Below are 26,308 nucleotides of genomic sequence, written 5' to 3' on the forward strand. Positions count from 1 at the left end.
ACCAACTCCCGGAGCTTGCTCAAACTCATGACCATCCATTCGATGATGCCATCCAACCATCTCATCCTCTGTCGTCCCCTTCTCCTCCTGCCTTCAATCTTTCCCAGCATCAAGGCCTTTTCCAAGGAGTCAGTTCTTTGCATCACGTGGCCAAAGTATTAGAGCTTCAGCATCAGTCCTTCCAATGCATATTCAGTACTGATTTCCCTTAGCATAATTCTTTGTTGCTCAGCTTTCTTCACAGTCCAACTCTCACATCCATACATGACTACTGAAAAAAGCATAGCCTTGACTCGACGGAAAGGTAGCAGAAGCAGAAGATAGTAAGAAGAGGTGGCAAGAATACACAGACGAACTGTACAAAAAAGATCATCACGACCCAGATAATCACGATGCTCTGATCACTCACCTGGAGCCAGACATCCTGTGGGCTCAAGTGGGCCTTTGGAAGCGTCACTGTGAACAAAGCTAGCGGAGGTGATGGCATTCCAGGGGAGCTTTTTCAAATCCTGAAAGATGATGCTGTGGAAGTGCTGCACACAATACGCCAGCAAATTTGGAAAACTCAGCAGTGGCCACAGGGCTGGAAAAGGTCAGTTTTCATTCCAATCCCAAAGAAAGGCAATGCCAAGGAATGCTCAAACTACCACACAGTTGCACTCATCTCACAAGCTAGTGAAGTAATGCTCAAAATTCTCCAAGCCAGGCTTCAACAGTACATGAACTGGGAACTTCCAAATGTTCAAGCTGGATTTAGAAAAGGCAGAGGAACCAGAGATCAAATTGCCAACATCCACTATTCATCGAATATTCATCAAATCCATCCAATAGACATCGAAAATCCAAGAGAGTTCCAGAAAAACATCTACTTCTGCTTTATTGACTACGCCAAAGCCTTTAACTGTGTGGATCACAATAAACTGTGGAAAATTCTTAAAAAGATGGGAATACCAGACCACCTGACCTGCCTCTTGAGAAATCTGTATGCGGGTCAGTAAGCGACAGTTAGAACTGGACATGAAACAACAGACTGGTTCCAAATTGGGAAAGGAGTACGTCAAGGCTGTATATTGTCACCCTGCTTATTTAACTTATATGCAGAGTACATCATGAGAAATACTGGGCTTGATGAGCACAAGCTGGAATCAAGATTGCTGGGAGAAATATCAATAACCTCAGATATGCAGATGACACCACCCTTATGGCAGAAAGTGAAGAAGAACTAGAGCCTTTTGATGAAAGTGAAAGAGAAGAGTGAAAAAGACTCAACATTCAGAAAACGAAGATCATGGCATCTGGTCCAATCACTTCATGGCAAATAGATGGGGAAACAGTGGAAACAGTGGCTTACTTTATTTTGGGGGGCTCCAAAATCACAGCAGATGGTGATTGCAGCCATGAAATTAAAAGATGCTTGCCCCTTGGAAGAAAAGTTATGACCAACCTAGACACCATATTAAAAAACAGAGACATTACTTTACCAACAAAGCTCTATCTAGTTAAGGCTATGGTTTTTCCAGTAGTCTTGTATGGATGTGAGAGTTGGACTATAAAGAAAGCTGAGTGCTGAAGAATTGATGCTTTTGAACTGTGGTGTTGGAGAAGACTCTTGAGAGTCCCTTGAACTGCAAGGAGATCCAACCAGTACATTCTGAAGGAGGTCAGTCCTGAATATTCACTGGAAAGACTGATGCTGAAGCTGAAACTCTAACACTTTGTCCTCCTGATGCAAAGAACTGACTCACTGGAAAAGACCCTGATGCTGGGAAAGATTGAAGGCTGGAGGAGAAGGGGACGACAGAAGATGAGATGGTTGGATGGCATCACCGACTCAATGGACATGAGTTTGAGTAAACTCTGGGAGTTGGTTATGGACAGGGAGGCCTGGTGTGCTGCGGTCCATGGGGTCACAAAGAGTCGGACACGACTGAGCGACTGAACTGACTGACTAGACAGACCTGTGTTCCCAAAGTAATGTCTCTGCTTTTTTTTTTCCCCATATATTTACTTTTTATTGAATTTGTTAATGACACATAGTTTTTGTATGCTTTTTAATATGCTGTCTAATGTGCTCAGTCATGTCCGATTCTTTTCCACCCTATGGACTGTAGCCCACTAGGCACCCTTTTCCCCTTCCCGGTCTATTGGACTGTAGATTCTCCAGGCAAGAATGCTGGAGTGGGTTGCCATTTCCTTGCAGCACCTGCAGGCAAGCAGACAGTGCTCTCAGAGGGGATTCAGGATGCTGGCCCTGGACAGTCAGCATCTTATCTAGGAATAACTTCAAGAAGCGGAGATTCTTGCGTGATCCCCTACTTGTCTGCCTTTGTGATCGGCAGTACTCTTTTCCTGTATGACAGTGTGGAGTGGGTTTTCTTTTTCTTTTTTTTTTTTTTTGGGTGCTGGGGGTCGGGTGTGTGTGTGTGTGTGTGTGTGTGTGTTTTCTCTTTCTCCAGTAAAAGCTCCTAGATATCCTGGCTCCTCCCTTAGCTCTTTGGAGCAGTTCCTCGGAGCTATGTGAGAGGCTGTGTCCCAGGCTGTCGGCTCAGAAAGGTCCCTGAATGAAACATAACTCGCCTCTTTTAGTTTTTGTTGTGTTTTTTGTCGTTGTTGTTCGTTTTTTTCTTTTCAGTGGACAGCACCTTTTCAGAGATCACCACCCAGAGTGGTGCTCTTCGTTTTCACTGCCCAGGACCCCTTTGATTACTTCCTGCCACACCCCCAGCCCAGGTTCTGAAAGAGTCAACCCACCAGACCTTGCTGATTAAGTATTCATTCACTGCTCCATTTTTTATTAATCAAAGACGTATATAATTGCCCGCCGGAGCTTGTGATCAGCAGGAGAGAGCCGGCCAACCCAGCTGCCTTGCTCCGGTTCCTGCCCAGAGCAAGGGAGCCGCTGGCTTCCGCAGGGACCATTTCCTGTTTCCCGTGGAGAAAGCTGAATTGGGGGAGAGAGCTTCTTGCATATTCAAGGCACTCTACAAACCCCCATGCCCAGCCTCCTGGGGCTCAGGGACTCAAGCTATTCCAAGCCCACCCTTCCTTTTAATGAGGAAAAATTAAAAGATTAGGAGGACAGTGGAAAGTCAGAACCAGGGAATATTTTCAGGTCGCTACCAAAACAGAAAGGAGAAAGTGTGACCAGCCAAGCAGAGGGCGGAGGTGGCTCTGACCCTAAACCCAGGCACTCAGGAGCCACGTGAATTATGGAGCCGAGCCAGCCCTCTGGCAGGCGGCGCTGCTGATAGAAGCCTGCCTGTTGATGCAGGAGACACAGGAGACGCTGGCTCAGGAAGACCTCCTGGAGCAGGGCAGGGCAACCCTCTCCAGTATCCTTGCCTGCAGAATCCCGTGGACAGAGCAGCCTGGCGGGCTACAGCCTGTGGGGTCGCAAAGAGTCACGACAGAAGCAGCTTAGCACACCTGCAAGCCAGCCCTTTGAAGGCCCCACCTGTGAGATGGAGCCTGTAGCGCCTTAAATTAAGGTTCTAATCATGTCACGAAAGAAACAGGAGACGGGCTGATGAAGGTGTACAGCCAGGCGGTAGCCGGACTGTCCACCATAGTACTGGGGTTTCCAGGGCCTGCAGAAGCAGCCTTGGGAGGGGACTTCAGAGGAACTTGCTTTGACTTGTCACTCTTAACACTCCCAGGCTTCACACTGGCACATGGGACGTCAGTCACTTGCCTCACTGACTCGGCGGACAGGAGTTCAAGCAAACCCCCGGAAACAGTTGGGGACGGGGACATTGAAGAAAACAAGTCTTTTCTAAAAAAAAAAAAAAAGAAAAAGAAAAAAATTGATCGATGGGAGGAAAACAAAGAAAGAAAATATAGCAGCTCAGGACAACCAGGAGCTAAGAGGCAAGATTTTCCATTTGATGGCAAGATACAAAGACACTGAAATTAATTCAAGCCCTTTCTCCTGCTCTGGCTTACATGTGGGTCTCCGGGGGACCTGAGGGATCAGCAAGTGTGGAAGCAGCAAGGGAGGGAACACAGTCAAAGCAGAGAGGAGAGATTCTCGAATGTAAATCCAGGCCTGGAGCTAGGACCGGACAGGCCGACGAGGCTCTGTCCACTTGCCCGGCGCTCTCTCCGCTCTCAGTGGCCCCCCCCCCCCCGCCCCCCAGCCCGGTCTGCCAAAGGCACCCTTCTGGTCACGTGTCCCTCTTACTGACCCCGCTGGGATGCAATAATAGGATATTCTTTGACCCTTTCCTGTTTTCTGTAGTTTGAGTTTCAGAAGCCAGGAGAGGCAGATGCTACTGAGATGACTCTCGAGCCTGACTCCGATGAGGATCAGCCCGTAACATCAGAGAGTGGGATGCTTACAGTAAGATCCAGTGGTGCGCCCGGAGATCTTCCTTCCTTCCCTCTTCACTTCCTTCCCCTTCACGCTGCCTCTTTTTTTAATGGATTGATTCGCTCCACAAACATCCATGGGGCACTCTAGGCTTTGTGCCCAGTTCTGGGATTCAGAGACAAGAGACTCACCACCTTCCCTCCAGGAGCTCACGCTCTAGCTGGGGAGCCAGACAGAGGGGCCCCCAGACGGTCTTGCAGGCCGAGGCCGGCATGGAGCCTGGGCAGAACGAGAGCGCTCAGCAACCAGCTAGAGCAAGGCGGCGGCACGCTTGAGGCTGGAGTGGCTGCCTAAGTGCGGCCTTTGGATGTCAGCCCGCATCAATCAATCAGGTCCTATCGACTGTGCCCCGTAATATCTCTCCTCTGCATCCTCAGGCACTGTCCCCTACAGACACTCATCGTCCCTGATCTGGACTTTTCCTGTTTCCAAACCGTCGCCCTTCTGCTGCAAGAGTTACGGTCGTGGTTCCCATTTGATGACCCTGCTTACCTGTTCAAGGCCTTCCCTGGTGGCTCAGCCAGTACAGCGTCTGCCTGCAATGCGGGAGAGCCGGGTTCAATCCCTGGGTCGGGAAGAAGCCCTGGAGAAGGAAATGGCACCCCACTCCAGTACTCTTGCCTGGAAAATCCCATGGATGGAGGAGCCTGGTGGGCTACAGTCCATGGGGTCACAAAGAGTCGGACACAACTGAGCGACTTCACTTTACCTGTTCAAACCCCCCCAGAGGAGAAGCACTGGGCCTCTTGCTTCCCACCCAAGTACTAGTGCTGGGGGGCAGGTTTCTTTCCCATTATGAGCGTGTCTGGATACGCAGGCTCCACCCGGATGGATGTTATGACAAAGGGGTGGGGAGGCGAGTATGTTTCTTTAGGTCAAGGAAGAACGGTTTGCCAAACAAGGCGATGGGAATGAGTTGCACCCAGTCATCCCCTGGCACGAGCTGTGACTGGCCCTCAGCAGCATCAGCTCCCAGTGCAGCCGACCTCTCTCCTCCTCCGGGTACTCTTGGCCAGGACCGACCCCCACCCCCACCTTGGGAAAGCGTCCACATGCTTTCTCCTGCCTTTCCCTCCCTTCCAGATATTTATGTGTGGGGACTTCCCGTGGGGTCCAGTGGTTGAGACTCCACCTTCCCCGTGCAGGGGGCGCAGGTTCAGTCCCTGGTCAGAGAACTAAGGTCCACACACTCTGGGTGCAGCCAAAAAGTTTTTTGAAAAGACAATCTCCAAATATTTTTGTGTGGATAAAGCGTGAACCATTCCTATAAAGGGCTCTGATTTCTGACATGCTGAACGCAAGCAGAACAAAACAGAAGCTTTTGGTCTGTTCGTAATCTGGGCTTGCTGCAAACCAAACTGATTCCCCTGGCTATGGCCGTGAATGAGGTTTGGAGGCCCTCCTTCAGAAGGCAAAATGTAAACGCGCATATTTCCTGTTTCATTTCAATCAGGGAGAAAAATACTAATCATCTTGAGGTGATGAAAAAAAAAAGACACTGTTTTTGGGCCAATTACTGCTCTTGCTGACCCCTCTGGGTTTCAGTGTCCTTTTATATAAAGTTGGAATCAGGTTGCTATATAAAGATGTAAGGAAACTGTCAATTAGTACACTAGCTAATTAATAAACAGCAGCTGTTGTTGTTAAGAAAACTTACTTAGTTACCAAAAAACGGGAAGGAAATCACAGAGTCATATTTGAGAAGGGTGGCAAAGTGCTCCTAACAGTCTAAAGGCTGAGCTCTGTTCCAGAACCTCTGCCCCCGAGATCTGAGCTCTAGCTGCTTCCAGCTGTACAGGCCTGTGACCCAGGGTGGCTGGTTCACAGCACCGACTGGACTGGTCCAAAGCAGGGGCCGAGTGGACTGAACTCTGAGCTGCAGAAGGAAGTCTGTGGGGGAAGTCTGTTGAAAGGATGGGGAGGGGCCGAGTCTCACCGCTGGATCCTTGAGCAGGTCCCCTGGTGTGTTCAAAGCGGTCTGAGGCGGGTGGGCAGGCACCCCAGAACCCTGCGTGAAGGTGAGGCCCCCTGCCCCACTGGGAAGACCTTTCTCTTTATCCTAGAGTGAATGTGGGAGGACCCCTCCCCCAAAGAGGCGTGGAGGCTAGAGGCCACAGATGTTAAAACCAGCTCAGCCGGTGCCAGCGATAGAGAAGGGAGTCACGCCCCCACCACACTCAGCCTCCGGAGACCCCCACCTCCACCCACCCGCCTCCACTCAGCTCTCATCTGATGCTCATCAAGCCACCGGTTGTTGGTAACTCGATCTCCTGCACAGACTCTGCTGGAACAGAGGGCCCTGGGTGCCCTGTTGACTCCTGAATCTCCAGAGCTAAGGACCAGGCTGGGAGATGCTGTCAACACCAAGGCCTCCCCACCCCTGAGAGAAAGAATGACAAGCGGCAGGAGGTTTCTTCACTGAGCGCTGACCGTCTGTAGGACATTCTTCTAACTGCTCTGAGCTTGTTCCCTCTGAGCGCTGACCGTCTGTAGGGCATTCTTCTAACTGCTCTGAGCTTGTTCCCTCTGAACCTCACGACAATCCTGTGGGGATCGGTGGTGTTATTAGCATCCATTATCTGGGCCAGCTGAGGCCCACAGGGGCCAAGCAAGTCCCCCGGAATCACCCCTGCAGTACGTGGCAGGACTGGACCGTACACCCTGCTGCTCCAGCCGCGACAGGCGTCCTTATCCTGTATCCCACCCATCCCCTCTGCCGGGGCTCCCACAAGTGCTGGACAGAGCATGCGCTGGAATGAGGTGGGTGGGTAGCAATTATTAGTAATAGGGAGGGGAGTGGGTACCCGCTTCGGAAGGCAGCCTTGATTAAAAGGAGAGCAGAGTGTTGTCTCTCCATTCACCCGCAGATCTGTGTCTCCCAGCCTCACTCACCTGGCAACCCGCACCCACCATCGTGGATTCTGCTGAAAAGAGGAGATGAACCCAAGGGGAGAGACGGGATTCCCAGACGAAAACGGCAGGGTTTTTCAGATGCCCAGCTCCACCAGGAGAAAAAGAACCGGGAAGAGCTGGGGCCGATGAAAACACTTGTGGAAAGGCAACGGGAAGTGGGAAGTAAACGCAGAGTCAGTTCTTAGGTAGGTTAGTAAGATGTCTGGGAGGAGTCTCCCCAAGGAGGAGATAGGGGTCTGGGGTTCTCGAGAAGCAGAAAGGGACAATCACTTTTTTCTACATTGCTTTGTCTTGGTCAGTGTATCTTTAATTTAGTCAATTTATCTTTATCAATGTGTCTAACAATGTATCTTGCTCGAGGACATGTTTCTCCTTAACAGGAACCTTCTGACTAATCTCGAGCTCTTAAAACTTGTATACTGTAAGACCTTTCTATTGTAAATTCTAATCTTGTTAATTTGAGCTGTCCTTTGGGAGAGAGGCTCTGGTGAAAATATAGAAGGCCTTGCTTGGACTAGCGAGGGGGCAGTCTCCTTCCCCCGTCCGATGTCTGTGCCAGAAGCTCTCTCTGTCCCTTATTCACTTTGATAAAACTCTGCTACACCAAAGCTCTTGAGTGGTCCAGCCTGGTCCCTGGTCACGAAGTTAAGTCCTCTTCTTCAGAGATCACGAATCGGACATCGTTCTCTGTCAGCTCTCAGAAGCAGAGCAGTTTCCACGGTGCTGGAGGGGTGGGGGTGAGGAAGTACCCTGGAGGGGGCGGTTTCCGCTGCCCAGGAGAACACGAGGAAACCCTGGCGCCCCCCAACCTGTTCTCCTCTGTCTCTCCTCCGGGCCCCACCAGAATCATGCTGGTGGGGAGATCAGGGAAGGCCCCCCAGGATCTGCAGGCAGAACAGGAGACAGAGAAGCAGGAGGCCTTGGGGCCAGGCCCGGCCCTGGGAACCAAGCTGGCTCATCGGAGTGTCTTCTCCTAGGGGCCTGTGCTGAACCTGGCTCAGCCCCACCCGCGGTGATGCTGGGATTCTGTGCGGAGGCTGAACGGGCTCGGGGATCTGTTGGGGGGCAGCAGGAAGCACCCTTCACCCCCATGCTGGAGGCCAGACAAGGCCTCGGCGGTGAGTCGCCCTGGGGCTTTCTGCTTGGAAGTTGGAACGGCCTGACAGTGACTCAGAAACCACGGAAGTTCTCAAGGCCAGTGGGTTCTTACCGATCGCACAGACAGCTCTGTGAAACCGCAGGACAGGCTGTGCCCACGCTCCCGGAAGGAGCTGTGCACTGCGAAGAGCCTTCTGCCCTGTGGGTCTTAAAGGAAACACAGACTCAGCTCAGCCCTTTGAGACAAAATTGCCTCTCGGGACGCGGCAGGTCTTCACCTTCTTCTCATAGAATTCTCCTCAATGAAAGCATCATTTTGGATGTTAACAAAGGAACACCCTTGACAGCCATTGTGAGTGCCGCCTGTGGGCCCAGCACTGCGCTAAGAGCTACTCACGTGTGATGTACAATCATTTTATCCTTACAGCTACCCCATAATGTTGGTACTATTGTTATGCCCACTTTAAAGGTGAAGAACCTGAGGCCTAGATACCGAGTCATGCAGCCAGTACGAGCAGCCAGTACAAGCAGACTCCAGAGCCTGTGCTTCAGCCTCTAAGCATTATCCCTCTTCCTATGCCAATGTCCTCCTCCTTCAGGAAGTCTTCCTTGAAGCTCCTTCCCCCTGCCCCCGCCCCCAGGAGCCCCCTCTCCGTCCTCTACACTCTCAAAGGGCACATATTCATGCCATTCTTTGGACACCTTTCTTATACTACCTTGTTGATGTCTCCCCTCCAGCCTCTCCCTGGGAACTTAATTGTTGTCATGGGGTCGGGGTGGGGGTCGGTGGGTAAAGGAGCAGGGAATGACCTAAACTAAACCAACTCACAGGAGGCTGACTTTTAAACCTGAAATGCAATTTATTAATTCACACTGAGAAATGAAACCATCTAGGAGACGGGAATCCTGAGGTTGGCTGGTCAGCACAATCTCTTCAGGAAGGACAGACTTTTGGGAAAGGAAATCAATACTTTGTTCAATCCAAAGTCAGAGTGAAGGGAACTGATGGGTTGACACTTAGGAGAAGGCTGACGCACCCCTCTAGAGCCTCCTACCTGCCAAGGGACGAGAATATCCAAGGCAGGGGGCCACAGGGGTGTCCTTTTCTCTGGGCAGTGCTGGATTTTTCTGGCTTCTGCGAAAATCCTACCTGTACGGCCGCTTCATGTATCATGATCGTGGCTGGCTTTTTTGTTCGCTTGTTTGCTTGTATTAAATTCTGCATATCTGATAGAACTGCTCGGCAGTCTCCCGTTGAGACCCGCTGAAGAGTCGTCGATATGTGCCGGCAGCGTCGTCCTCGGCAGAGCCTTCACTTACCTGTTGTCATCTCATTTCCACGTGGCCTTGCAGTGGAGGACAAAACACGGAGCCAGGCCGCCTGGGTGGATCCTGGTGTCGGCTTCCCCATCTCTAGGTTGAAAATAATAACAACACCCTCCTCATCATTTGTTGAGAGAGTTGAATGAGTTAATACACATCCAGTGCTTCGAACCGTGTCTGGCATCTGGTAAGCACTCAATACTTGTTAGCAATGATTAATAATTAATCCAATAGATGAAAACACTGGAGCCCAGAGAGATAAAAAGTCAACCAATATCATACAGTCAGTAAGTGGTGAAGACAGAATTCCAGATCTAACTGGCTTCCTTCAGCTGCCAAAGTCTCCCCAAACCAGTTTCTTATCCTTGATCCTCCATGAGAATCCCAAGGAAGGCCTGCTTTAAAAATGCAGATAGCCACCTACCAGGGTGGGGGAAGTTTGAAAGGGTGAAAAGATCACAGAAGGATGAGTCTGCTGCACAAGTGGAAATAGGCAGGGCCACTCTGAAAACTGTCTGGCAGTTTCTAATCGAGACAAACACACACCCACACTGTCAGCCAGGTTTAATCAGGGAAGCAGGCGTCCTGTGTCTATGGATTTGTCTTGGGGATTTCGACTTACCCAGTGTGGCAGCTGGTTAAGGAGTTTTGCAAGACTGTAGTTTTCGCATCTCACATCGGAGGTGGAATTCCATAGGTAAGAAAGTTGGGTACAGGAGGTAGATAGAAAGTGGTGAAGATCAAAAACAGGCTGGACCTGGGGCTTCACTGGTGAATCAGAGGTAAGGAATCCACCTACCAATGCGGGAGATAAGGGTTCAGTCCCTGATCCAGGAAGATCTCGCATGTGGCAGGACGATGAAGCTCGCGTGCCACCGCCACGGAGCTTGGGCTCTGGGGCCCGGGAGCCGCAACTTCTGAGCCCTGTCGCTCTGGAGACTGTGGTCTGCAGCAAGGCAAGCTGCTTCAGTGAGAAGCCCGTGCACAGCGACTAGAGCAGCCTCTGACCACCTCGGCTAGAGAAAAGCTCTCATAGCAATGAAAGACCCAGCACCGCCAAACAGAGAAATGGAATTATCACAAAAGCAGGCTGGGGCTCGTGAGAGAATCACAGAAGGACAGCCCAAGTCCCTGAGACTCATGTCTGTTTTTGCTGCCTCTGGCCCTGATGCTGTGGGCATTTTGCAGGAGCCAACATCCTTCCCCACTGGAGGTAACCTTCAGCCAAGCCCTCACGTCAGAAAATCATCACGTCTATCCCTCGATATCTGCCCAACAGAAATGAGCGCAGCTCAGTTCAGTTCAGTCACTCAGTTGTGTCTGACTCTTTGCAACCCCATGGACTGCAGCACGCCAGGCCTCCCTGTCCATCACCAATTCCAGGAGCTTACTCAAACTCATGTCCATCGAGTCGGTGATGCCATCCAGCCAGCGCATATGTTCACGAAAGGCATGTACAAGAGTGCTTCTAGGAGTCTTCTTCAAAATAGCCTGGAAACAGCTCAAATGCCCACTGGGAAGAAGATGAATGAGCAACAGTCCTATAGTCATACAGGGGAGCACTGCTTTTCAATACAGAGCAAACCGTGGGTGCACAGGACTCAGATTAACTTCACAGACATGGCGTGAGCAGAGAACCAGACCCAGAAGGGTGCATGATGGGGGCTCCCTGGCCGCCCAGTGGCTAAGACTTCGCCTGCCAATGCAGGGGGTGGGCTTGATCCCTGGGAGGGGGTGGGCAGCTAAGATCCCACATGCCTCAAGGCCAAAAAGCCAAAACATAAAACAGAAGCAAGGCTGCTCAGTTCAGTTCAGTCGCTCAGTCATGTCCGACTCTGTGACCCCAAGGACTGCAGCACGCCAGGCCTCCCTGTCCATCACCAACTCCCGGAGTTCACCCAAACCCATGTCCATTGAGTCGGTGATGCCACCCAACTATCTCATCCTCTGTCATCCCCTTCTCCTCCTGCCTTCAATCTTTCCCAGCAACAAGGTCTTTTCATATGAGTCAGTTCTTCGCATGAGGTGGCCAAAGTATTGGAATTTCAGCTTCAGCATCAATCCCTCCAATTAACACCCAGGACTGGTCTCCTTTAGGATGGACTGGTTGGATCTCCTTGCAGTCCAACGGACTCTCTAGAGTCTTCTCCAACACCACAGTTCAAAAGCATCAATTCTTTGGTGCTCAGCTTTCTTTATAGTCCAACTCTCACATCCATACATGACCACTGGGAAAACCGTGGCTTTGACTAGAGGGACCTTTGTTGGCAAAGTATGATTTCAATAAAGGTTTTAAAAATGGTATACATTAAAAAAAAAAAAGCTTAAAAAAAGAGCTTATGATGTATAAGTCTATTTGTGTGACATTCAAGAACAGTCAAAATGAACTCCTGGTGAGAAAGGTCAGAGTGGAGGTTGGTTCGGCCGCAGGTGAAGGCGGGCTCAGTGCTTGCAGCCGGGAGGGAGCACCTTGAGGTGACTGAGGGCTCCGCGCCTGGATCTGAGAGGTGTCCCAGAGCTCTGTTCACAGATAAAACGCTTCTGGGCTATGAACTTGGGTTTGTGCTCTTTATCCCATTCATGATAAACTGTCATTTAGAATGGAATGCAGAGTCCTGCCCTCCCCCTCCCCGCAGATTCCTGAGCAGTTGAAGGACCACCCTGGGGAGATCTCTGCCCTGTACCTCATTTCCTCTTGAATGTGCTCCCCTTTCTGTAGAGTCAGTCATCCTTGAATTCATCCTAAACCCAACTTCTTCAAAGAGAGAGAATATCCAATTTTAATCCTACATCTCTGGGATTTGAAAAAAAGCAAATTTCTGTTCAAGAAAACACCCCGAGAGTGGGACTTAAGCAGACAAAGCTTCCTGGTAACGGCCTCGGAAGGCGTGTGAACAATCTCTGAAATTGAACTGCTCTTGGTTTTAAGATGCCAAGAAGCTTAATAGTTCCCCACTTTCAGAGACCGTTCCTTTGGGAACTGCTGGGAACCGGAGCCTCTCTGTGCTTATTACACTTGCCCACGTCCCAAACTCAGCCGCCCTCTCCCAGGGTGAACAGACCCAGGATGGCTGCCTTTGTCTCTAGAAGCTGCATGCTTTAGGGACCAGAGGTCTCATTCCCCGAGGGGAGGGACATCCTCCCTGGGGAAAGCTCTAGAAAACCCTCAGTCCTGGAGGCATCCACACAGTTCAAAACGAGCATCATCTGAGACTTCCTGGCGGTCCAGTGGTTAAGACTCGGCACTTCCACTGGAAGGGAAGGGGGCTAGGGTTCGACCCCCGACTGTGGAACTAAGATCCCGCGTGCTGTATGGCATGGCCAAGTAATAATAAATAATACAGTAAAATTCAAAAGTGAACACAGCCCTTCTTCCCGACATTTAGGGCCTCCTCCTGTGGAGGAGGTGCTCCAGTGCTCCAGAGAGTCCCTGCCCAGTCCTCCCTGCACCCCCTCCCCGAGCCTGAGCTTCCATTCTTCAGAACTTTCCGCCGGCGGAAAGGGAAGAGACAGAACAGTCACTCAGATTTGCACAGTGCTCCACAATTCATCAGAGGCCCCCCTACCAACCCTCACTCCCAAGCATCTGCCCAACCAGTGAGAAGAGACGCAGCAGAGTGTTTGCGGATGCATTTAGACTTCCCTGAAGCTCAAACGGTAAAGAATCTGCCTGCGATGCAGGAGACCAGGGTTCAATCCCTGGGTCGGGAAGACCCCCTGGAGAAGGGCATGCAACCCACTCCAGTACTCTTCCCTGGAGAATCCCATGGACAGAGAAGCCTGGCGTGCTACAGTCTGTGGGGTCGCAAAGAGTCGGACACAACTGAGAGACTGACGCCATCCACATGGTCCTTGGGCTCAGAGTCCCCAGTGAGAAGCAGCTACCTCCCAGAGATAACACAGAGATGTTATCTGCTGCTCATCAGCCCTCACCTAATGGCTATCTGGGCTCAGCAGAAGTGACACCAAGAGGTGCCACTGACAAATTAAGTTTAGGCTCAGACCCCAGCTCCTGCCTGAGGAAGATGAGAGAGGCAGGGGTCGAGTGGCAATACCCAGCCTGCATTTTGCAATTGGAAGCCCAAGGCTTCCGGAAGAGCCAACATCGCTAAGTGTTCTCTCTGTGCCCTTTCTCCCTGCCACGAGATGATCAGCCAGCCACGGAGCCCCACCACTTTCATCTGCGACCTGGAGGAGGGCATGGCAGCCCACTCCAGTATTCTTGCCTGGAGAATCCCATGGACAGAGGAGCCTGGCAGCTATGGTCTGTGCGGTCGCAGAGTCAGACACGACTGAGCGACTAACACTTTCACCTTTCAGGAAGAGACAGACAATGAACAATAAACCGAGTAAATAAACAATTTATGTAGCATGTTGGAATTGATGGCAAAAAAGAAAAGAGTGCAGCGCATTGTCCAGCAATGGTACGGCTCTGGGTTTCATCCCACCTGCAAGTCCGTCCTGATGCGTCCAGGATAATCACAGTGGTATCAGCCTCCTGCCAGGGACTGATTCAGGAACCCCAACCCAAGTCAATCAGTGTATAATACCTTTCAGGTGACAGCTGTCTCGAGGGGGTTTTGACCTAAAATATCCCAGAGAGAAGGGAAAGACATTTATCGCGTGGCGGGGTACAGCCTGCTTTCTCCTCCCAAAGGACTAGGAGGCCCGGTTAAGCCAGTTTGGGTTGGATTTTCTGTAAAGTACCCTGTCGGATGAGGGGCGTGCTTCCCATTTGCACTGTGTTCTGGTTTGACCCTCTCACAACTCAACATAAACAGTTCCCCAAGGTTGTACAGAAAGCGGTCTCCCCACTGGCCTGTCTCCTCTCTGGGCACCGTGGTTAACCGAGGAGAAAGAGCAGATGAAACCAAGGAAGGTCCTGGCATACAGGAAAGGAAAACCAGGCCCTTATGGTCCTTCCCTCCCCGTGTTGTGACTATCCGTGGATATCAGGCCCTCCTGAGCAGTATAACCTGTCTCCCCTCCTACTCCGTAGGGAGAAGGCATTTGCCTGACTTTCTGCCCGCCCAGCACACGTCTCATCCAATCAGCAAATGCCCACAAGACCCTGGGCATAAAAGTGGATTAAGGACCCTGTTCAGTGTCCATTCTCCTTTGAGCTGGGCTGCTGTTCTAACAGCATCTCCCACTCTAATTAACTTTACTTCCCTCTCATTCTGTCTCATGTCTGGAAATCCTTTTCCAACTCATGCCCGGACCAGGGCAGGTACCACCCAGGACCAGCTGCCGTCCCCTCAAACCATCCTGTGAAGAATACATGATCCCCACCTTAGAATAAAGCCCTTAGACTTAGAGAAGCCACTGGACTGTGTCTTGACCAAAAATCCACCTCTGAAGCCTCCCAGCTGCTGGCCAAAGAAGGGACAGGCGAAGGCTGTCAACTGGAAAAATAACAGAGACAGGGTGCCTGGGTCCTGCCTGTGCTGTGAGAGTTACGTCCTGCAGCCTGGAAAGGCACCACTGCTTAGGTGGGTCTTGCCTCAGGCCCGACATTCTTCTTTTTTTAATTATAAATTTTAAATTATTAAACAGGTAATACATACACAGGGTTTTAAAACACAAGCAGCACAAAAGGTTACATGGTAACACCTAAGTCTCCCGGGCGGGGGCGGGGGGGGGGGGGACCCGGGGCAGGGCTGAGAGGTAGCTGAGGTGGGACCATCTCTAGAACTCTAATCCACAAGCCCCTCAAATTACTCTGAGACTCCACACAGTTTGCAGGCCAGACAGACCCTGCAGCCAGACCCTTCACTCCCGCTCAACCAGAGTCCTTCCAATACCAAATTCTGGGCAGCCACCCCTACCTGTTTTATTTCCGTTCTTCCGGAGGGAGTCTGTGTGTGTGTCAGTATATGTGTGTATCACTCTCTATATATTTCATCTCACAGGAGTTTGATACAAATCGTAACATACTATTATACTGTTCTGCACTTTGCTTTGCTAGTATCTTTGATATTGTTCCGTATAAGAACATATGGGTGTGTGTATATATATATATATATTTTTTTTTTTTTTACTGTGCTGGGTCTTATTGCTGCCTGCGGGCTCAGTAGTGGTGCTGAAGAGGCTGAGTTGCCCCAAGACAAGTGTGATCTTCCAGGACCTGGAATCGAACCCAAGTCTTCTGCACTGACAGCCAGATTCTTAACCTCTGGACCACCAAGGAAGTCCCAGAACATATTTGTTGTTGTGTAGTTGCCACGTCTCGTGCTCAGTAGCATCTGACTCTTTTGCAACCCCACAGACTGCAGCCTACCAGACTCCCCTGTCCATGGGATTTCCCAGGCAAGAATACAAGAACTTCTCTAGGGAACTCTTCCCAATGCAAGAATCAAATCCTCGTCTCCTGCCTTGGCCGGGAGATTCTTCACCATAGAGCTGCTGAGCCACCAGGGAAGCGCCTAAGAACTCACAGACTTTGTTCATTCTTTTTGACGGATGTGCTAAAATTTATGTGAACAATTCCCTATTGATGATACTTAGGTTGTGTTTCCTGCATCACGCACTACCACACACAATGCTACTTTGACTATTAAGCTACAGATATCTCCATGTCCATTTCACGAATAACTGCAGGATGATTTCCTAAGCCTGAATTGAATGAATTTTGGAGTCCATGAGCATTTTACATTTAATAGCTGTTGTCAAATTCTCTTCCAAAGTGGCTGTGCTCATTAAGAACCCCATCCATAATGAATGCACCCACTCTGGAGAGCAGAGAAGGGGGAGCTGTTGGCCTGTTTGTTGTATAACCCTCATCACTAATAAGACCTAGGACTCGAATGGTGAAAGGGGCTCAGGGGTCAAACAGTATTTGACTCGGATCTGGGCTGTTACTCATCCATTGTGTGACCTGAGCAAACGCCTTAAACCCTACAGGCTTCGGTTTCCTAACAAAACAGAAATTGAAAGTTATATCCATTTTATAAGGTCATTATTAGGAGCCAACAGTAAAGTTTCAATTAGTCAAGATGAGTAAATTCTAGAGATGTGCTTTGCAACACTATGCCTATGGATAATAAGTTTGCATTGTTCCCTTAAAAAATCTGTTAAGAAGGCAGATCTCATGTTAAGTGTCCTTAACACAACACAATAAAAAGAACTCTGACCCAGAAAAGGGAAGAAAGTAAAGGAGAAGAAGAGAGCCGATTAGACCATGTTTCTAGTATACAGTTTCTAGTATAATGCCTGGCACACAGTGGGAGTTTAATAAAGTGTTAGTCGCTCAGTTGGGTCCGACTCTGCAACCCCGTGGACTGTAGCCCGCCAGGCTCCTCTGTCCATGGGATTCCCCAGACAAGAGTCCTGGAGCGGGTTGCCATGCCCTCCTCCAGGGGATTTCCAGACCCAGGGATCGAACCCCGGCCTCCTGTGTCGCAGGCAGACTCTTTACGGTCGGAGCCACCAGGGAGGCTGGAACAGGAATCGATTATTGTGACGGGCAGCCTTCTGGTCTGTGTCCTCTCTGCCCACTAAGGGCTCCGTCTGCATCTGGCTCAGGCAGGCCCTGAGGATGCCCTGAGGCTGGGAGCAGGGAGGGGATGCGCGGCAGGGCTGGGAGGAGCTGGGGAGCTTGGCAGAGCCCTAGGAGGGGCTCCGGCCTCAGGAATGGCCGAAGCGGAAACAGCGGGAGCTGTGGGGGGAGTAAGACTGGACCGGGAGACGGGGGCCGACTGTGGCAGAAGGCAGCTCATGTTTTTCCCCCAAGAGAGGTTTACAAGATGATCTCAGGTGATTTTTTTTTTTTTAATGTTATTAGCACTTTTTTGTATTATTGCACATTGGAAAATACAACCAATACATCTAACAGATGATTCCAAGGGGATTCTTCTTTAGGAGAATACCAGAGTAGGCATTCAAATGTTTAAAAATTGAGTTGATTTACATTTTAGTTTTTTTGGCCACTCAGCAGGGCATGTGGGATCTTCACTCCTCAGCCAGGGATTGAACCAGCAGCCCCTGCACTGGGAACATGGAGTCTTAACCGCTGGACCGCCAGGAAAGTCCCCTAAGTTTTAAAATTAAGTACATCACAGTACAGGAGCCACGTGTGTGTGTGCTAAGTCAATCCAGGCGTGTCTGACTTTGTGAGACCCCATGGGCTGTAGCCCGCCAGGCTCCTCTGTCCATGGGATTTTCCAGCTAAGAGTCCTGGAGCGGGTTGCCATGCCCTCCTCCAGGGGATCTTCCCAACTCAGGGATCGAACCTGCTCTTAAGCAGGACAGTTCTTTACCGCTAGTGGCACCTGGAAAGCCCTATGAGCCACAGTTATTCCCAGATCAAGATGGTGAAATACTACTGATTGAAGTCCCTCAAGATGCGACATACAAAGCCAATCAACGGGATTGAGCACAAGCTGTGGACTCACACAGCCCTGGCTGTGGAGCGATGCAGGTGGCCTAACGTCCCAGGATCTCAGGTCCCTAATCTGTAAAACAAGAATACTAGCTTTTGTTCACAGGGTTGTCATGAAGCTCCAATGAAATCACATGGATGACTCACTTCACTGCCTGGGATGTAGTAGACAACTAACAACCGTGATCACTGTTTTTAAAATTATTTCATTATTAATTAACATTTTTACATCCATTATTAATATTTAAGCAATCATTATAGTGAGTGAAGGCTAAAGAGTTCTGGCTTTATTCTATAAGCAATAAAGACGGTTTTGTTTTTATAGTGTTCATTCTGTTGTGAAAACATTTCAACAACATTAACAAAGAATGATTCTTAAACAGAAAGGAAAACCACTCATCATTTCCCCAACCTTTTGCATATTCTCCTCCAGCCTTCTCAACATGAATACTTACTATTCGTGGTTGCAATCACAGTGTTCATGCAAATTGTGTATCCTTTTTCTCAACAAACATGATGCTATGAGCGGTTTCCATGCTTCGGCATATTCTTTATAATTATCATTTTTGTGGCAGCATAATGTTGCGTTGGCTACATTAGGCACGGTTTTCTTAACCATCTCACTGCCTGGAGAAATACAGGAGAATAATGCCTATGGCATGCCTGGAGTTTTTTTCTTCTGTTGAATTGTGCTCTTAAAATCAATTCCCAGGGGTGAGATTAACAGGTCAAAAGGTAATCATGTTTTCAACGCTCTTGTTACATTGTACTAGATGGTTTGCCAGAGTTTTGCAAGCTGCTTCCAGAAATGGAGGAAGACAGACTTCATCCAACTCTGGCAGCACCGGGGGATGCGGGTTGTAAATTCTGCTAATTTAATAAGTATGAAATGCAATCTCCATACTGTTCTCATTTGCATCTCTTTGATCACTAACCAGCTGAACTATTTTCCAAGTATTTGTTTACTCTCTGCTTATCCTCTTGGGTGGAGTACTGGTCCATATCCTTCACCTGCTTATCTGTTGGAGGCTTTTCTTATCCATTTGAATGAGCATTTCAGAGTCGATAAATGTAATCATTTGCCAGCCAGACTCAGCTACTGGAGCCTTCTGAGCAGGGGTGCGTGATCACACAACACCTTGGGAAGATTCATTCTGAGATGAGTTGAGGAAAGTGGGCTGGGAGACCGAGAAAGCTGTCCACAGGTGGGCTGCCGGGGCTTGATCCCAGAGTAGGGGTCTGAACGCCACCACGGGGCTGGGAACGGCACGAGGGTCTGTGTGCCCCGTCCTGGAGCTCGTGGGTCCCTGCATCGTCCCCCACGATGCCCTTCGTGCTTCCTCGCATACTTAGTGGCTTCGGCCCACAGAATTGCCGGGGAAAGGGACTGTTTTTGCTGTGCAGGTAAGTGAAGTGTGTGGTCCGCAGGGGAACACACGGTGAGGGGATGACACGAGCACCTCCCTCACCTGGGGTCCCCAAGGCGGGGGCGGTGCAGTTGCAGAGTTAGGGCAACCGGTAAACGGAGTCGGGGGATTCTTCTGTCTACAGTGCGGTGCCCAGGCTGATGGGGTCAAAGGCAGCTGGGCCATAGCCACCCCCCAGGCAAGGCTTCCTTGTCCTTCCCCACAGCCACCCTCCAACCCCGAGTGCTCACTACCAGCCCAGCAGCACCGCGCGCCACGAGGGCTTACTACCATCCTCCTCATTGGTCGATGGTCCAGCAGGTCAGCCACATTTGGCAAGGGCCTCCTCCGGGCCAAGCTGGCCAGGTGCATGGAACAGACAAAGTCAGAGATGACACGGAGCTCACAGTCTCGCGAGAAAGGGAGGTGCTCTTCACTGAGAAGGGCACTCCGGCAGACAGTGGGACAGCCTGCTTCTTCTTTAAATGACTTTGTTTCTTTTTGGCCGTGCTGGGCCCCGCTGTCTCCTCTCGCTGCGGTGGACAGGGGCATCTCACCGTGGCGGCTTCTCTTGTTGTGGAGAACAGGCGCGTGGGTTCCAGCAGCTTCTGCACGTGGGCTCAGTGGTTACGGCTCCCGGACTCTGGAACACAGGCTCAGTGGTTGTAGTTCACAGGCTTAGATGCTCTGAGGCCTGTGCGATCTTCCCATACCGGGGATCAAACCCGTGTCTTTTGCCTTGGCAGGCAGATTCTTTTCCACTGAGCCAGCAGGAACGCCCGGGACTCAGCTTTCTAACCGAGAGAACCCCGGGAGCCAACACCCTGACTGTTGCTCGGGACTGGCATGGAGCGTCATGAAGGAAAGAAAGACTCACACAGACCTGGATTCAGAGCCTGGCTCCAGGCTTCTTTGTCATGACACCTCTGATGAAGCCACATGACCTTTTGGTCCAGCAGCCCTTCATCTTTGTAAACAGAGGCTCTGGTACCATAGACTGGCAGGGTCCGCGCCAGGCAGTCCCTGCCCACGAGGTACCCCCAGCCTTCTACCATACCGGTCTCACTCTGTCGTGTTCTTCAAAAGAACCTGGCATCGGACGGCTAAGTTCAAGTTTAGAATGACTGACTTCTCGGAGCTCTCTACAGAAATACAACTCCTCTTCTTCCCACACACAGCTCCATCCCAAGCCAGGGGTCTCACACAGATGTATCGGAATATTCCTCTTACATGTCCAAGCTCCACCCACAGCCCCTCCAAACAGCTGCCTCCTAGCCAATCTAGGGACACACACGGGGTGCAAAGGTAGATGGGAGAAGCTGCCCACAGAGGTCCTGGAAGGAGGCTAGGGTTATTTGATCAGGAGATGCCAGGGCTCTGGATTCCCAAAGCATGGTCTCAAAGGGGAATCCAGGGGGTTCTCTTGTGGCTCCGCAGACAGGATTCCAGGCTTTCACTGCGATGGCCTGGCTTCCACCCCTGGTCAGTGAACTCAGATCCCGTAAGTCACACGGCACAGCTAAATAAATTAAAAAGTGAAAGGGGAACGCAGACTCTCTGAGGACACAGCCGCTTAGTTTCTGGACCTTTTTCCCCCATGGAAGGATGCTGGCTGGAGGAGGACCACAGCAAAACCCTTTAATGCGCAAGACCCAGGGCAAGACCCCTCGCGCTCAGATGTAAAAGTAGCAGCACCTCTCCGAGTTTGCATCTCCATCTGTATAAAGCGGATATCAGTAGACGCCCGTTCCACTGAGCTGCTCTGAGTCTTACATGAGCCAGCGCACGTGAATTCACGACACGAAGCAAGTAGTTGTAAAGGCCAGTTATCTGCACGAATGATGTAGATGAGCAGAGACCTAAAAGCCAAGCAGGCGAGAAGGCGCTCCGACACCCTCGCCCTTGAACACGTCTAGTCTAGGCGTTCTCCCCTGTTTGTCTTATGTATTTAGCGGCACTGCGTCTTCGCTGAGGGTGAGGGCTTCCCCAGTTTCGGTGTGCGGACTCTAGCGAGTACAGGCGCATCAACGTGGGGGAACTTGGTTCCCGGATTAGGGATGGAGCCCACACCTCCTGCATTGAAAGCAGATTCTTAACCTCCGGACCACCAGGGCAATCTCCTTGTCTCCTGTTTCAGAAAGGATCCCAGTCCCCAGCACGCCAGGCAGAGGAGGACGTGGGACTCATTGGCAAGGGTTCTGGGTGCAAAGGGCAGGGGCAGCAGTTTCTCCCTCCCTCCAGAGTACGCGCTCACCAACCGCCGGTCACCGACAGGCCTGGCAGCCAGTGGGGGTGCCTGGGGGGAGTGGGGTCTGAGGGACCCCTAGAAATGCTAAGCTTCCTCTGGGGCCTCCATCACATCCCCAGGGCTGGGAAAGACGGGGCAGCACGGAATCTAGCTGAGAGGCTTCATTTTCAGGGTCCCAGAGGTGGGGTGTCACCCAGTCGTGGTTTTGGGAGACTTCTCAAGAGTTCTGAGTCCAAGATGCACCTTTTGAAAGAAGGAGCTGGGAGCCCAGGGACAATAGCGGTCTGTCCCACATTACACAGCCATTCAGAGGCAGGGTCCGGGCTAGAACCCAAGACTTCTAACGCGGGTCCCGTTTGCCCTCATCACACTGGGCAAACAGCCCTGGTCTGTGGCTGGAGCAGGTGGAGAGGCGGAGGTCAGACACGTGGGGTGGGACGTTCGAACTAAGAACTGACTCTCAGACCCGGCTCTGCCACTTGGGACCTCTGAGATTTCAGGTCATAACTTTACTGTCTGCCCCTAAAATGCAGCCCCTATGTCTTCCAGTTGATGTTAGGCCAAGCAAGAAAATTAACACAAATGTTATTAGAATTTACTGAGCATAGGATCAGGCTCTCTGTTAGGTTCTTTCATGCCTTGTCTCATTTAATCCTTAAACAACCCGATGAGCTGGGAACTGCTATTGTTTTCCTTGTTGTTCAGGTGCTAAGTCACGTCTGACTCTTGGTGATCCCATAGATTGAAGCACACCAAGTTTCCCTGATTTTTTATTCTGTTAATTTATTAATTTCTTTTTTTAAATTTTTGGCCGTGCTGGGTATTTGTTGTTGCTCCTGAGCTTTCTCCAGTCGCAGTGAGCGGGAGTCTACCCTCTAGCTGCAGTGTGCGGGCTTCTGATCGTGATGCAGAGCACGGGCTCACAGGTTTAGTTGCCACGAGGCATGTGACATGTCTCCTGACCAAGGATTCAACCTGTGTGTCCCCGGCACCGGCAGGCAGATTCCAAACCACTGGACCACCTGGGAAGTTCCCGGAACCACTATTGCTTGCTGTCCTTCTCCATCCACCCTCATTGTTCGGAGGAGGAAACGGAAGCTTGGGAAATGTTAACTGCTAGCCCAAGGTCATCTAGCTGTGACTGCAGCAGAGCCAGGACAGCACCCGGCAAAGCTCTGCTGTGGACCACTGAGCCACCCCACCTTGTTGCCATATAGGTGGAGAAAAAGAACCAGGAAGGTTCTGTGAACTCACCAGATGGAGTTGCCCAGAAGGAGGATGGGGCCCCGGGGGTCACACAGAGTAGGGGTGATGTTGAAAGGAGGGCACCGATTGATGAAGTCAAGACTCATCTAGTCTGTGTCCGTGTCCTGCTGCTTCTTCCACGTGACCTCCCAGGTCTCCACCCAGGGAACCCTCCTTCTGGGGCCGGGCGGTAGGAGTGGGGATCCATCCATCAGCCAATTTGCTTGAGCTCCTCGGTGTCCCTTGGGTCTGCAGATCCACCTACGGCCACCAGAGGGCGGGCCAGCTCTGCGCCAAGTCCCGGCGACACAGCACCCCGCAGAGCCCTGCCAGGTGTCCAGGCAGGAATTAGATGACCCCTTTCACTTTGCCCCGAGGGCCATCAGCCTGGCTTCCCCAGTGGCTCAGTGAGCAAAGAGTCCACCTGCAAGGCGGGAGACCCGGGTCTCATCCCAGGGTGGGGAAGACCCCCTGGAGGAGGAAAATGGCAACGCACTCCAGTATTCTTCCCTGAAAAATCCCATGGACAGAGGATCCTGGTGGGCTACTCATCCAAAAGGTCGCAAAGAGGTAGACACCACTGAGCAACTAAGCAAGCGTACCCACATCAGCTTCCATCCCTTAGATCCCCAAACCTCTAACTGCAGAAGTTCAGTTCCATCCGACAGGGTGTCTGATTCTACCGAGATAAAGACTTAAGGATCACCACCCAAACAGTAATGACAACAGCTGCCACCGCCGACACTCACAGAACCTCGTTTCACTAAGCCCTTTCTCATACCTTGACTTGCTGGAGACTTATTGGTAAGCTGAAGCATAACTGTGAGTGGTATAATCCCATTGTACAGATGAGGAAACTGAGGCCCCAGAAAAACGAAGGCATTCTCTTTGGGTCACCTAGAGGACTCTGGTCTTCCGGAAGAGCTGTTTCCAATTTTCTGCCTGTCTGTAGGACAGGCTGGGGGTTGGGGGGACGGCCCAAGGGAGCGGAGGAACAAGAGGTGGGAAAGCTCTCCCGGGAAGATGGTATTTCCTGTAAGTTGAGACCCCATCGCCCACCCACGCGCCATTCATCCGCCCGGCCTGTTCATTGAGCGCCTGCTGGGGACGCAGAGATAGACGAGGCGAACTTCCTGCCCTCAAATAGCTGGCGGTCTAGTGGGGGAAAGTAGTGAGTCAGCAGATGATTATAGGCAACCGACGCCTGGGCAGTGGGATACGCGAGCACAGGGAATGTTCGCCGACTGGGACACACCCAAGCTCGAGGTGTCTCTTTGGGCTCCCAGGCCGGGATCATTGGCAGGGGCGCCCCCCTTCCTGCAAGTCATCCTGGGATGGGAGCTCCCGTCCCAGCTCTGGGACCTACCAGTGTCGGGGGTTCCCCCCCCCAACCACCCCCTCTCCAAGAGCGCCAGCCCCGGGACCGATGACAGCGCACACCTGAGTCAGCCCGCCGCCCACCCGCCCCTCTGCGTCTGTCTCCGCCTCGTGTGATATTTCGCTCCCGGGAGCCAGCCCCACTGCGCTCCGGAGGCAGCCCGGCAAACAAACCCAGCGACAGATTGTGCCGCGGCTCATTCCGGGGAAGGCCGCCAAATCCCACCCTGCTTCCCCCAACACTCCCTCCCCGCCGCCCCCTGCGGGCCCCCCTCCCGGGAGCGGGCGCTCCGCGGAGTGGGCCCCGGGAAGCGCAGGGACCCTGCTTTCTAGAGATGGAGGAGGGGGGACAGGGGCCCCGGGGCCGACCCTCTGCATTCCCATCCCACCCGAAGGCTGAGTCGCGGGGAGAGCGCATTTAGATGCTGGGAGCCGGGGAAGGGCAGACAATGAAGCCGACGGGGGGGGGGGGGGGGCCCGAGCGCCGAGGGGCAAGAGGGCTGGGAGCCCGCGATGAAACCGGGGGGAAAGGGAGCTGAGAGGCACGAGACCCAGAGATGGAGAGACAGGGGGTCACGAGGACCGGCGGCGAGCGACAGATACACGGACAAAAAGGCGGACGTGGAAAGGGAGCCAGAGGGAGAGGAGACGGGGAGGGTGGGAGGGGACGGAGACCGGGGCGTGAAATGTGAGTAAGAGACGGGGGAGAAAGGGGAGGAATCGGACGCGAACGAGGGACGCGTGAGACCACGGACAGACCGACAGTGAATGGAAAGATGAGATCAGCATTTATAGAGCGCCGACTGCATGCCAGGCGCTAAGCCTTTGTTCTGGCCCGGGAGGGAGAGGAGGAGCCCGACGGAGCGCCGAGGGCCTCTGCCGCTTTGCTCGCGGGCGGTGCCATCCGGGACGCCTGCGGGTCCTGCGCCGCCCGCCCCGGTCGTCGAACGCGCCGCGCTCACATCCCCAGCCCGACCTGCGGCCCCGAAACGGCGACCCCGAGGGCCCCCCACCCGTCCCGTGCCGGGGCGCTCCCGAGCTCCGGGTGCCCTTCGCCCTGGAGCAGGTGAAGGCCGGGGTGAATCCCACCGCCGGCTATATGAGAAAACGCTTCGGTGCCGGCCCCGCAGGGGTCGCCCCGAACGAGGCCATGAGGGGCGCGAAGGGGTCCAGAAGAGGCCGGAATGCACCCCTCTGGAGAAGGAAGTCCGCGCGAGGGTTCCACCGCCCTCGTGGAGGAGACCGCGCGCACCCAAATTTGCCCCCGCTTGCGAGGGCATCAAGGGGCGTACACACGCCAGGGCACACACACCCCGGCCGCAAGCTCGCCGGCCCCAGGTTCCCCATTCGCGCGGACCCGCGAGCGGGGGAACACCCGGCGGCTCATCGGTTCGCCCACTCAGGTGCCCGGGCCCCCCCCCCCCCCCCGGCCCGTAAGAAAGATCACGTGCCAGCCCTGTCACACCTGCACAAGCGTCCTGGCTCGCGCGCGCTCACGTGGCCCGGAGCTTGCACCCACAAATTCTTGCTGACACTGTTCTTACACACAGGGCTAGGGGTCTGGGAACAGAAGCGAAGGGGGAATCTCGGAGTTCTTCCAGAGGGAGGAGCGTCCGAGGCCTGCGCTTAGGGACCCCGGGCTGCGCAAGGCGGGGAGAGCTGACTCAGGAGCCCTTCGGGGGAGTTGGGGTGCGGGGGGGAACTGGGCGAGTTCACGGGTTTCCCGAACACGACCGCACCCCCTCAGGCGGGGATTCCTCCACCAGCGGGGTGATCGAACACAGCCCTCCGGGCCCCCCAGACAAGGGAGGGGGCCGAACTGCCGGGGCCCGGGAGCCGCTCCGCCTTTGGCGGGCAGGCAAGGGTTAAGCCGGCGAGCTGGGAGGCGAGGGCGGAGCCAGTGAGCGCGGGGAGGAGGCGGTGGGAAGAGCTGCCTCGCCGTCCGCACT

General features: G+C 52.5%; 1 long non-coding RNA gene across 1 annotated transcript; it reads right to left on the reverse strand.

Annotated features, from left to right (window-relative positions):
* Nucleotides 1-2,616: 2,616 nt before the first annotated feature.
* On the reverse strand, nucleotides 2,617-7,890 carry LOC120877069. Its single transcript, XR_005724260.1, has 3 exons — nucleotides 7,262-7,890; nucleotides 5,079-6,749; nucleotides 2,617-4,952 (listed from the first exon to the last, which is right to left on the reverse strand). It is a non-coding gene; the product is annotated as an uncharacterized LOC120877069 (long non-coding RNA).
* Nucleotides 7,891-26,308: the final 18,418 nt, after the last annotated feature.

The sequence above is a fragment of the Oryx dammah genome, unplaced genomic scaffold (genome assembly GCF_014754425.2).
Source record: "Oryx dammah isolate SB20612 unplaced genomic scaffold, SCBI_Odam_1.1 HiC_scaffold_17, whole genome shotgun sequence".
Classification (NCBI taxonomy): domain Eukaryota; kingdom Metazoa; phylum Chordata; class Mammalia; order Artiodactyla; family Bovidae; genus Oryx; species Oryx dammah.